The sequence below is a fragment of the Eretmochelys imbricata genome, chromosome 11 (genome assembly GCF_965152235.1).
Source record: "Eretmochelys imbricata isolate rEreImb1 chromosome 11, rEreImb1.hap1, whole genome shotgun sequence".
Lineage (NCBI taxonomy): Eukaryota > Metazoa > Chordata > Testudines > Cheloniidae > Eretmochelys > Eretmochelys imbricata.
The window spans coordinates 34,535,744-34,546,179 of NC_135582.1; positions in this window are offsets into that span (position 1 = coordinate 34,535,744).

Below are 10,436 nucleotides of genomic sequence, written 5' to 3' on the forward strand. Positions count from 1 at the left end.
GTGTTCTCCGACTGGTTTTTGAATGTTATAATTCTTGACGTCTGATTTGTGTCCACTTATTCTTTTACATAGAGACTGTCCAGTTTGATCAATGTATGTTAGAGAAGGCAGCTTGAAGAAGCATGCCTTGCTCCGGAAGTGGAAGGAGGTGGAGTTTGTGAGGGCCCTTAGTTCCTGAGAGAGTTTGCTTCACAATATCAGAACAGCCCTAGAGATGGTTCTGTCAGACAAGCTTCACCTTATGGTAGAAGGAGTTGTCAGCTACAATCTTTATCCTGAAGGTCTAAGCAATATCTTAGATATCGTGGGTTCAGCCCATAGAGCATATTGAACTTGACATTCAATGAGAAGCCAGTGTAGAAAGCAGAAAACATGTTAGACATACTGGAGGTAGCCAATGTTGCTGAGGAGGTACATTGTAACATTCTGTATTGGCTGGAGTTTCCTAAGGGCTGATGGCTTGACAACCAGGTATGTTGCATTGCTTTTTTTCCCAGTCAGCAGGTCACGAAAGCAGGTATTGCTGATGCCAGGTCATTATCCATCAGGATAGGATGGAGTCTCAGCTAACTAAAAATGGTAGGAAGCATGGCTTCCTGATGCTGCTATGTGACAACTTAGTGTCAGCAAGGAATTCAGGAGCACTCCTAAACTACAGACTGCATTGACCAATTGTGTGTATATGGATTTTAACCAAGAGAGATTGAATGAAAATCTCTTCTTGCATTTTAAAAAAAAAAACGTAAATTTCTTAAATTTGCAGCAGTAGTGCAATCTCTTGATTCTAGCAGCTGGAGATGGTAAAAATATCCACTAAATATCACAAGACCAACTTGCAATCAGATCACAAGAATTGACAACACTAAATATGGGAGTAGAAGGGCAAAGACATGGGAGACAGCTAGAGCCTTCTACTTGAAGGATACATTACCTACCCAGGACTGTGGTATTAAAATCATAATCTAGCACATGTCTAGATAATCCAACTCTTCTGTCAGAAAAAACTGAAAGCAACTGCCTGCTAGAGGCTTGATTAGATTAAACATGATTCTCCACCAAAAATGTTTTTGGTGTTTAAAATAATTCCTTGCCAATATAATCAGTTTCGAGAAAGAAAAAAACCAGAAGCTTCTTGTCCTATCAGATTCAGAGTGGAGACATGAAAGTGAGGGGGAGCTGCTGCCACAAAGCATAGATTACTTCTCTGTGACAAACATCTCTTTTCACTTTTGCGTGTGTCCATTGTGCATATACATATAGTTAGGGCTTTCACTAAGGAATAGTCAGTTTGTTAAGATCAGCCAACACAAGAGAATTAACCCAGATCCCTTGAAAGGAGCAGACCTTAAATGTTTTGCTTAATCTAAACTGACTATTATAGATGGCTTTAACATATGTGCAGGTGGCTCCATAAAGTGGGTTTCTTGAGAATTTGTCCTTTAAAATGTTTTTATTTTTAATGAATAAATCACAAAAATTCATAACTGCTTTCAAGAAAACTGTCTTTTTGCTGAGGAAAGGCATGTTGAATTTAATCCAAGAATGAATAAATTTGGCACTTTTAATAACATTTAATAAGACATTTCAGGAGAGAATCTCTCTACGGAGCAACCTGATGACCTCATCTTAGGACAGTGGTTCCCAAACTTTTTACTAAGGGGACCTATCAGGTGCATTTTTTCTTTTGCATGATCCATCCAGAATCCAAAATCATGGGGGAGGGGAGGGGGCGAAGAGAAGGAGGCAAGAGGCAAAATCATAGGCAAGGATCCTTCTCCTCTGTCACTGCCACCTCCTTCTCCTCTCCCTGCTGAGGGGGCACTGACCACCTGCAGCAGCACCCTCTGCCCTCATACCACAACCCTGATCTTGGCTTGGTGTGGAGGGAAGGCTCTGGGTGAGGGAGGTGTTGGAGAGCGAGCCTGTACTCTTCTTGCAGCAGCAGAACCTATGGGGTTCTGACTCCCGACTCTGAGTGTTGCAACCTGGCATATGGGGTCGCAACGCCACCCAGGTTTGGCCAAACCTGGCTTAGGATATGTCTAACACATCAAACTGGGGATGTAATTCCCAGCTTGAGAAGACATATCCTTGCTAACTCTGTCTGAACTAGCATACTACACATAGTGTAGCCGCAGTAGCGCAAGGGGTCGGTGGTGCTCGGTGCCTTAAGTATGTGCCTGGTGCCTTGGACGGGTATGTACATGGGGTGGCTAGCTCCTCCAGTCATGGCTACCATCTATTTTTAGCATGCTAGCTCAGTGAGCGCTACTGTAAGTATGTCTCCCAAACTGGGACTCATATCGCCAACTCAAAAGTGTAGACATATCTTTAGTGTCATCTGTGGGTGGAGCTTTCTAAATTGGGGTGCCTAAATTAAGGCAACGCCTTCCATATTTGGGCACTCAAATCAGCATTCCAAATATCTAAGTAGTAACTTGCTAAATTACATTAGTTTCTGTCAAGTCATGTCACTCTTCTCAGAGTGGTAGCCATGTTAGTCTGTATCAGCAAAAAGAATGAGGAGTACTTGTGGCACCTTACATCTGATGAAGTGGGTTTTAGCCCACAAAAGCTTATGCTCAAATAAATTTGTTAGCCTCTAAGGTGCCACAAGTACGCCTCGTTCTTTTCACTCTTCTGTGTCTGTCTGTTTTCCCGTTCTGTAAAGTTGTCAAATAAAGTTCTCCTCTGCTGTGCAAGGAAGTTGTGTGTCTTAGGGCTTGTCTACACTCACAGTGCTGCAGTTGTACCAATGCAGCTGTGCCACCATAGTGCTTAGTGAAGACGCTACCTATGCCGATGGGAGAGCTTCATCCGTCAGCGTAGGTACTCCACCTCTCTGAGCGGTAGCTATGTCAATGTGAGAAGCCCGTTTTCCACCCCTCTGAGTGATGTAATCTGTAATGCTTTATTTAGTCTTTCTGACTTCCAATCTTTGATGAAAGACTCTATGGGCCTAATACAAATTCCAATGATGTGAATGAGATTTTTCCATAGATTTCAGTGGGCTTTGCATTTGGCCCAAAGAGGGCAAAGTGTTAAATACTTCAAAACATGTCTAAATGGCAGATGAAATTCATTGTTGATAAGTGCAAAGTAATGTGTGCAAAGTGAAAAATATAATAAATATTAAAATAAATATATATATAAATACATATATATATATAAATAAATATAAAAATAAAGTTCAAAGTGAAAAATATAATCCCAACTGTACACACAAAATGATGGATTCTAGTTTAGCTGTTACCACTCAAGAGAGCTTGGAGTCAACCCGGATAGTCCTCTGAAAACATCTGCTCAATGTACAGCGGCACAAGCCAACAGAATGTTAGGAACCATTAGGAAAGGAATAGAAAATAAGGCAGAAAATATGATGATGCCATTATATAAATCCATGATATGCCTACACCTTGAATACTTCATACCTTTCTGTTCACCCCATTTCAAAGGAGAGATATTAGGATTGGATAAGGTACAGACAAAGGCAACAAAAATGATTAGGGGTATGGAACAGCTCCCATATGAGGAGAGATTAAAAAGACTGGAACTGGTCATCTTAGAAAAGAGACAACTAAGGACGGATATGATAGAGGTCTATAAAATCATGAATGGTGTGGAGAAAGTGAAAGTGTTATTTTTTATCCTTTCACACAATACAAAAACCCAATGATATTAATAGGCAACAGATTTAATGCAAACAAGAGGAAGTACTTTTTCACACAATGCAGAACTAGCCTGTGGCACTCACTGTCATGGGATGCTGTGACAGCTAAAAGTATAACTCGGTTCAGAAAATAAATAAGTTCATGGAGGATAGGTCCATAACTGGCTATTAGCCAAGATGGTCAGGGCATTACCCCATGATCTGGGTGTCCTGAACACTCTGACTGCTAGAAGCTGGGACTAGACAACAGGGGATGGATCACTTGATAATAGACCTGTTCTGTTAATTCTCTCTGAATTATTTGGTGCTGGCCACTGCTGGAAAATAGGATACTGAGCTAGATGGACCTTTGGTCTGACCCAGTATGGTCATTCTTATGTTCTTAAGTAGAGTTGTAGCTACATATGTACATAGAAACTCTCTCTTCTGTTTTATAGTCCTCTGTTTTCCTCTTTCAACACTGTTTGCTTTCCATTATCCTTTTCTGTATGTCTATTCTGGGTTTTGGTTTCATTTCATTCTGTGCTGTTTGGTTTCATTGTTCTCTTACTGTTCCCTTTTTATTTCTGGTTTGTTCCAGGTCTGTTCAGAAGCTCCTATATTCCCTAAGATTTCATATTAATGCCCCTCTGTCTTTCTTTTGATACTTCTTTCCAACATAAATATCACCAGTCACTGCACATTTCCTCCTTGAGTTTTTACATTTTTTTTATTTTGACTGTCATTTTCCTTCACAGTTAGGAAGAGAGCTCTCCAACCTAAAGATCCTTGTTGCTAAGTAACGTTTTCACCCACCCTTACTTTTTCTGGGCATCCTTGTTGCCATGGCACCTGTGGTTAGCACAAGCACAAGTCATTATTACTTGAACGGGCTATAGGGAAATAGATGGCGGGGACCAGATTTTTAAAGGTATTTAGGTACCTACAGATTCAGATATGTGCCTAACCTAGTACCTCGTGGAATTTTCAAAAGCACATTTAAAAATGTTTTCCTTTGAGTAAAAGGGGGAGTTTGTTAAAATTTCTAAACTAAGACATGTTGGAATCCGTTCCATATATATGGAGTTTTATAAAAGTATCATTATAGCCATACCTGACAGCAAAGCTACAGTTCATGACTATAACATTTTTATTATAACGCTGTTTTTCTTGAGTTAAGATCCATTGTTTTAATTTGTAAATTACGATAAAACCAGGTGTAAGCATGGTGGCCTGTCTCCCCAACCCAGAAAAGACTGATACTAAGCACTGGGGGCTAGATTCACAAAGGGACTCAGGCATTGTGACAGTAAGCATTACAACACCTAACTTTTAGGTGCCTAGAAAAAAACCCACTGGAATCCACAAAGTCTGAGTCCAGCGCCTAGGCTCTCTATATAATGAATGGGAAGATATAGGTGCCTAAGAATGGGATTTGCCAAAGCCAGCATGCTAAGTGGGGACCTGTGTAAACTAGCCAAAGGGAGATACTGATGAGAGGAGTGTGTCCTAAGCCCCATTCCTCACATAAACTTGAGTACCTAAATCTAGGCTGGAGGGTGGAACCTCTCTCTGCTTGGAATTCACAGCCAGGAACCCTCTCCTGGAAGCAGACACCTATGTATTTTCTGAAGATGCTACCTCCCATCGGCATAAGTACTCCACCAAATCCATATTTGCATAAAATCCATACATGATTTAGTTTATAATTATGTAAAAAAAAAAAGGAAAAAAGATTAATTAAATCCAGCTCTCAAAAGCTGGGAAATGCCAGAGTTATGGTTGCTTGGGCAAACTTAATTATGCCCTATTGTGCATCCAACTTGTACCCTGAGTAAGTCAAGTACCCAGAGGAAAAAAACAGTATGGGATGTGTAATTAAAGACTATATCATAATGCACTCTCACAAGGAGGAATGTATGGACAATCAAACTTCTGAGTTCTTGACTTCGCAACCTAGAGTTCTTTTAATGTAGTATTTTTGTAAGTAATTTCCTAGTTTTAAAGGAAGGAGATAAAAACTAATTCCATTATTTACACGTCACATCCAGCTCTTATGATGCATCATCAGCAGAGTTTGAACCTTCAGTACTTCAACACAGACTATTACAATTTGACCTATAGATTAATTACATTAGTTAATGGCAGTAGAATACTTATCCCAGACAATGAAGGGCCACAGCCAGTATATGATGGATCTGGGGGATGGCCCAACTGTCTCCTCTTTCACACTGGAGAGAGGGGAGATGGATTGCTGGGACCCCTTGCTGAATCCAGGAGTGTTGTCCAGGAGGGGCTGGAGCTCTGTCTGGCTCAATAAATTCTCAAAGCAGCATTTTTCTTTCTTTGTCTATCGTAAATTTCAATTATTGATGGAAATATTTTGTCATTGTTTTTTGTGTGTATGGTGAAATTGACATTTACTGATAAAAAATGAATCGTTCCAAGCATAATCATAATACATACATGCAAGGGGGCTGATTAAGGTTGCTCTGTCTATAATTATGGCATTTCCTAACTTTTGAGTACTAGCCTTTTACAATCTTAATAATATTCTCTTAGTGTAATTTTGTCAGTGTAATTTCCTGGGTTTTAAAAAAGGCAAACTAATGTTCTCTCCCGCAAAATTCTATCATGTGGCATCCTATTAACACCCATATAGGTCATCCACAAGGCTGAAACTTTAGATCCACCACACAGATCCTTGCCACTTGAGCTACTGGACTAAACAATAGCAATAGTAGGTGGTCATCCACTATGTGGACCAGCACTGCAGGGGAATGAGACACTTTGCCAGGGGTTTCTTAGGTACTTGCTGACAGCAGAGGAATGGTGGGAGTCAGGAGTCCCAGGATTCATTCCAGGCTCTGGAGGCGAGCATGCTCTAGTGAGAACAGACTCCTGTGCTTCTTTTCCTCAAGCTTTACCTCTGGGAAAAGACCTGCTGCTTTACTGGGTGATCCTCATAAAAGGAGGAGAAGGAAATGAAGAGGAGGTGCTGCAATACCTGCTAGAGGTTGAAGGGACCACTCCCAGAAACAAAAATGGACAGAAGGGAAATTGTGAGGAAGTCCTATTATAAAAAAGACTCTCAGATTAGAGCCAGGAACTTTGGGTTGAGGAACTGATGAGGGGTGAAGGACAAACTGGGGGAAGTTTTGATCTTGTTTGTTAACGTCTTGAAATAATACATAATAATACTACTACTAATAATGAAAAACCCAACAACTGACCCTGCTGGAAGTGACCTTTCCTGGACTTGGTGAGAAGGTTTCAGGCAGAATTCCCCAGAGAGGGCACTGGCTCAGCAAGAGCAAGCTGGGACTAGCATGAAGTGGGTGCTACAAGATAGGCCTCAATCTTGTTAAATGCCCTTGGCACAAGAAGTAGGCACGTGGTAATGAAATTTGCTGATAAGGAAGTTGGGAAGCATCATCAATATAGAGGAGGATCAGAAGATTATATAGAAAGATTAGGATAACTTTGAAGACTGGTGTGAAAGAAATGGGATAAAATCCAATAGTACAAAGTTTAAGATCACTCACTTAAGGTGTAATAATATTAAATCTGCAGTTTGGAGCAGAAATTATCAGTTGGAAGCAACAAAGAAGGAGAGAGACCTGGGTGTGTGGGTCGATCACAGGGTAACTATAAGTAAGGCTATGATTTAGTTTCAGAGGTCACGGAATCCATGACTTTCAAAGACCTCTGTGACTCCAGCACTGACACCTGGGAGCTGCAGGGTCCCCCAGTCACCTCAAGGAGCAGGGAGCCATGAGTAACCCCTGCCACCTGAGGCAGCGGTTCCCCCAAATTCCCAGCCGCTGTGGGTGTGGGGAATCCCTGCAGAGCCCCAGCTGCCAGAAGCGGCTCGGCGGATGGCAGCAGCTCCCAGCCACAGAGGGGGTGGAGGCTTGGATCTTCCAGACACCTGGCATCTGCCCAGCCCCTTCCCATTTTATCATGGATTTTTTGGTAAAAGTCACAGACAGGTCATGGGCGTCTGTGAATTTTTCTTTATTGCCCATGATCTGTCCGTGACAAAATCTTAGCCTTAACTATGAACCATAGACAGCGTATGACTCTTCCATTTGGGGAGGCTGGGTGTGAGTGCCAGAAGGTCCCCCCGACACCCTGCTCCCCTCCCCCTGTTCTGGCAGGTGCGGGGAGGGGGGAGGGCTTACGGGGGAGGGGGCAGAGGGGCACAAGCGGCAGGTGGGGGGACCTCAGGGGAAGAGCTGGAGTAAGGGCAGGAAGAGGCAGAGCAAGGGCAGGGCCACAGGGAAAGGGGCCAAGCAGGAGTAGAACCTCGGGACGGGGTGCAGGCAGGGCGATGGTCCAGGAACCAGTGGCCCCCACCACTTCTCAGGAACTTCTGGCAGGGCGCTCCAAAGATGGTGGACTGGCAGGCCTCCAAAAGGAGGTGCACTGCATCCAGGATTTCTTACCCCATTTCGGGAGGCTTAGCTTCCCCAAGCCTCTTATACCCACCACCCATGCTATGAGCCACCAATGTGATGCAGCTGTGAAAAAGGCAAATGTGATCCTAGGATATTCAGCAAAAAGAAAAGAAGTACTTGTGGCACCTTAGAGACTAACCAATTTATTTGAGCATAAGCTTTCGTGAGCTACAGCTCACTTCATCGTATGCATGCAGTGGAAATATCAGGCAATGCATTTCCAGTAGCGATAGATAAGTATTAATACCATCATACAAGGCACTGGTAAGACCTCATTTGGAATACCATGTACAATTCTGGTCAACCATGTTTAAGAAGGATGAAATCAAACTGGAACAGTTGCAAAGAAGGCCTACTAGGATGATCAGGAGGGGTGAGGTTCTGGAACAGCCTCCCAATAGGAGTTGTGGAGGCAAACAACTAATTTCAAGACAGAACTGGACAAGTTTATGAGTGTGACTTCTGGGTTTTTGTTTTTTGATGTTCCTACAAGCTCATGCTTTAGGACTTCAGCCAGCCACCTGCAGGTGTCAGGAAGGGATTTTTTTTCCTCAATGTAACTTCTTTTAAAAATCTCCTTTCCCTGCCACATCAGGGATGGCCACAACTGGAGATAGGACCTTGGGCGGGGAAGGTAAGGGTTCTGAGGTGGTACAAAGCATTCTCTCTCTCAGGTGCTGCTTGGTTGGCTGTTTCTTGTTAACTGATTGCTGTTATGTGGGATCAGGAAGGAATTTTTCCCCAGGTCAGATTGGCAGTAACCTTGGGGTTTTTTTCCTTCCACTGCAGTGTCGGGGGTGGGAGGGGTTTCACTTGCCCAAGATTAGCTAGGTCTATCCCACTTATCAATTATCCTGCCATCCTGGGGGCCTTTGGCACTGGTGCATCTCTCACTCCTATTCTCTGCCTGTGGCATATAAGTCTAGTCTCCTGTGGGCTGTAATATTTTCATTTAATTTCAGTTGTTGGGTTTAGTGCTGGGTGGTGCGGGTGGCCTGTGATAGACAAGAGGTTAGTGATCTGGTAGTCTCTTTGGGCCTTAAACTCTAGGACACTCCAAGTCTCCCCTCCCATTAGCCATGGTGTCAAGGTTCCTTCCCCACTCTGAACTCTAGGGTACAGATGTGGGGACCTGCATGAAAACCTCCTAGGCTTATTTATAACATCTTAGGTTAGAACTTCCCCAAGGTACAAACTATTTTACCTTTTGCCCTGGGACTTTATTGCTGCTACCACCAAGCATCTAACAAATATATAACAGGGAAAGAGTCCACTTGGAAACATCTTTCCCCCCAAAACCCTCCCCAAATGCTACACCCCCTTTCCTGGGGAAGGCTTGATAAAAATCCTTACCAATTTGCATAGGTGAACACAGACCCAAACCCTTGGATCTTAAGAACAATGAAAAAGCAATCAGGTTCTTAAAAGAAGAACTTTAATTGAAGTAAAAAGAATCACCTCTGTAAAATCAGGATGGTAAATACCTTACAGGGTAATCAGATTCAAAACATAGAGAATCCCTCTAGGCAAAACCCTAAGTTAGAAAAAGACACAAAAACAGGAATATACATTCCATTCAGCACAGCATATTTTATCAGCCATTTAAACAAAACAGAATCTAACGCATATCTAGCTAGATTACTTACTAAGTTCTAAGACTCCATTCTTTTTCTGTTCCTGGCAAAAGCAACACACAGACAGAGAGAACCCTTTCGTTCCTCTCCCCCCCCTCCAGCTTTGAAAGTATCTTGTCTCCTCATTGGTCATTTTGGTCAGGTGCCAGCGAGGTTATCCTAGCCTCTTAACCCTTTACAGGTGAAAGGGTTTTTCCTCTGGCCAGGAGGGATTTTAAAGGTGTTTACCCTTCCCTTTATATTTATGACACATGGGCAGGAAAACTGTGTTAATGATTTGACCTTCTGTTGATCTAAAAAATTTTGCATTACAGCAAAAATCTTCAAAAGTACACACATCTAGTGTTTTGTGTCTTTTCTTTGATCATGATCCATTTTCTGTTTCTCTTTCCCTTATTCACAGGATTTTGCTTTCATTTCACTTTGCCCATTTCCTTTTTGCCAATTTTCCCTTTTCCTCATGAGAGTCTAAAGCTCTTCACTATCCCTTTCCTACATATTTTCATTTTTCTTCATGACATCTTTCTCTTGAGAAACTTGTAAATGATATAAATTGTTTAATTTCCCTCCCTGCAAACTCTCTCTCTGTTGTGTAATTCCATCTATTGATTCAGGTGCTTAATCCCCAAGAAAAAAAATCAAGAGAATGAAGGAAAAAAATATCTAAGAGACCACTCTGTTCAAACTGTCTGA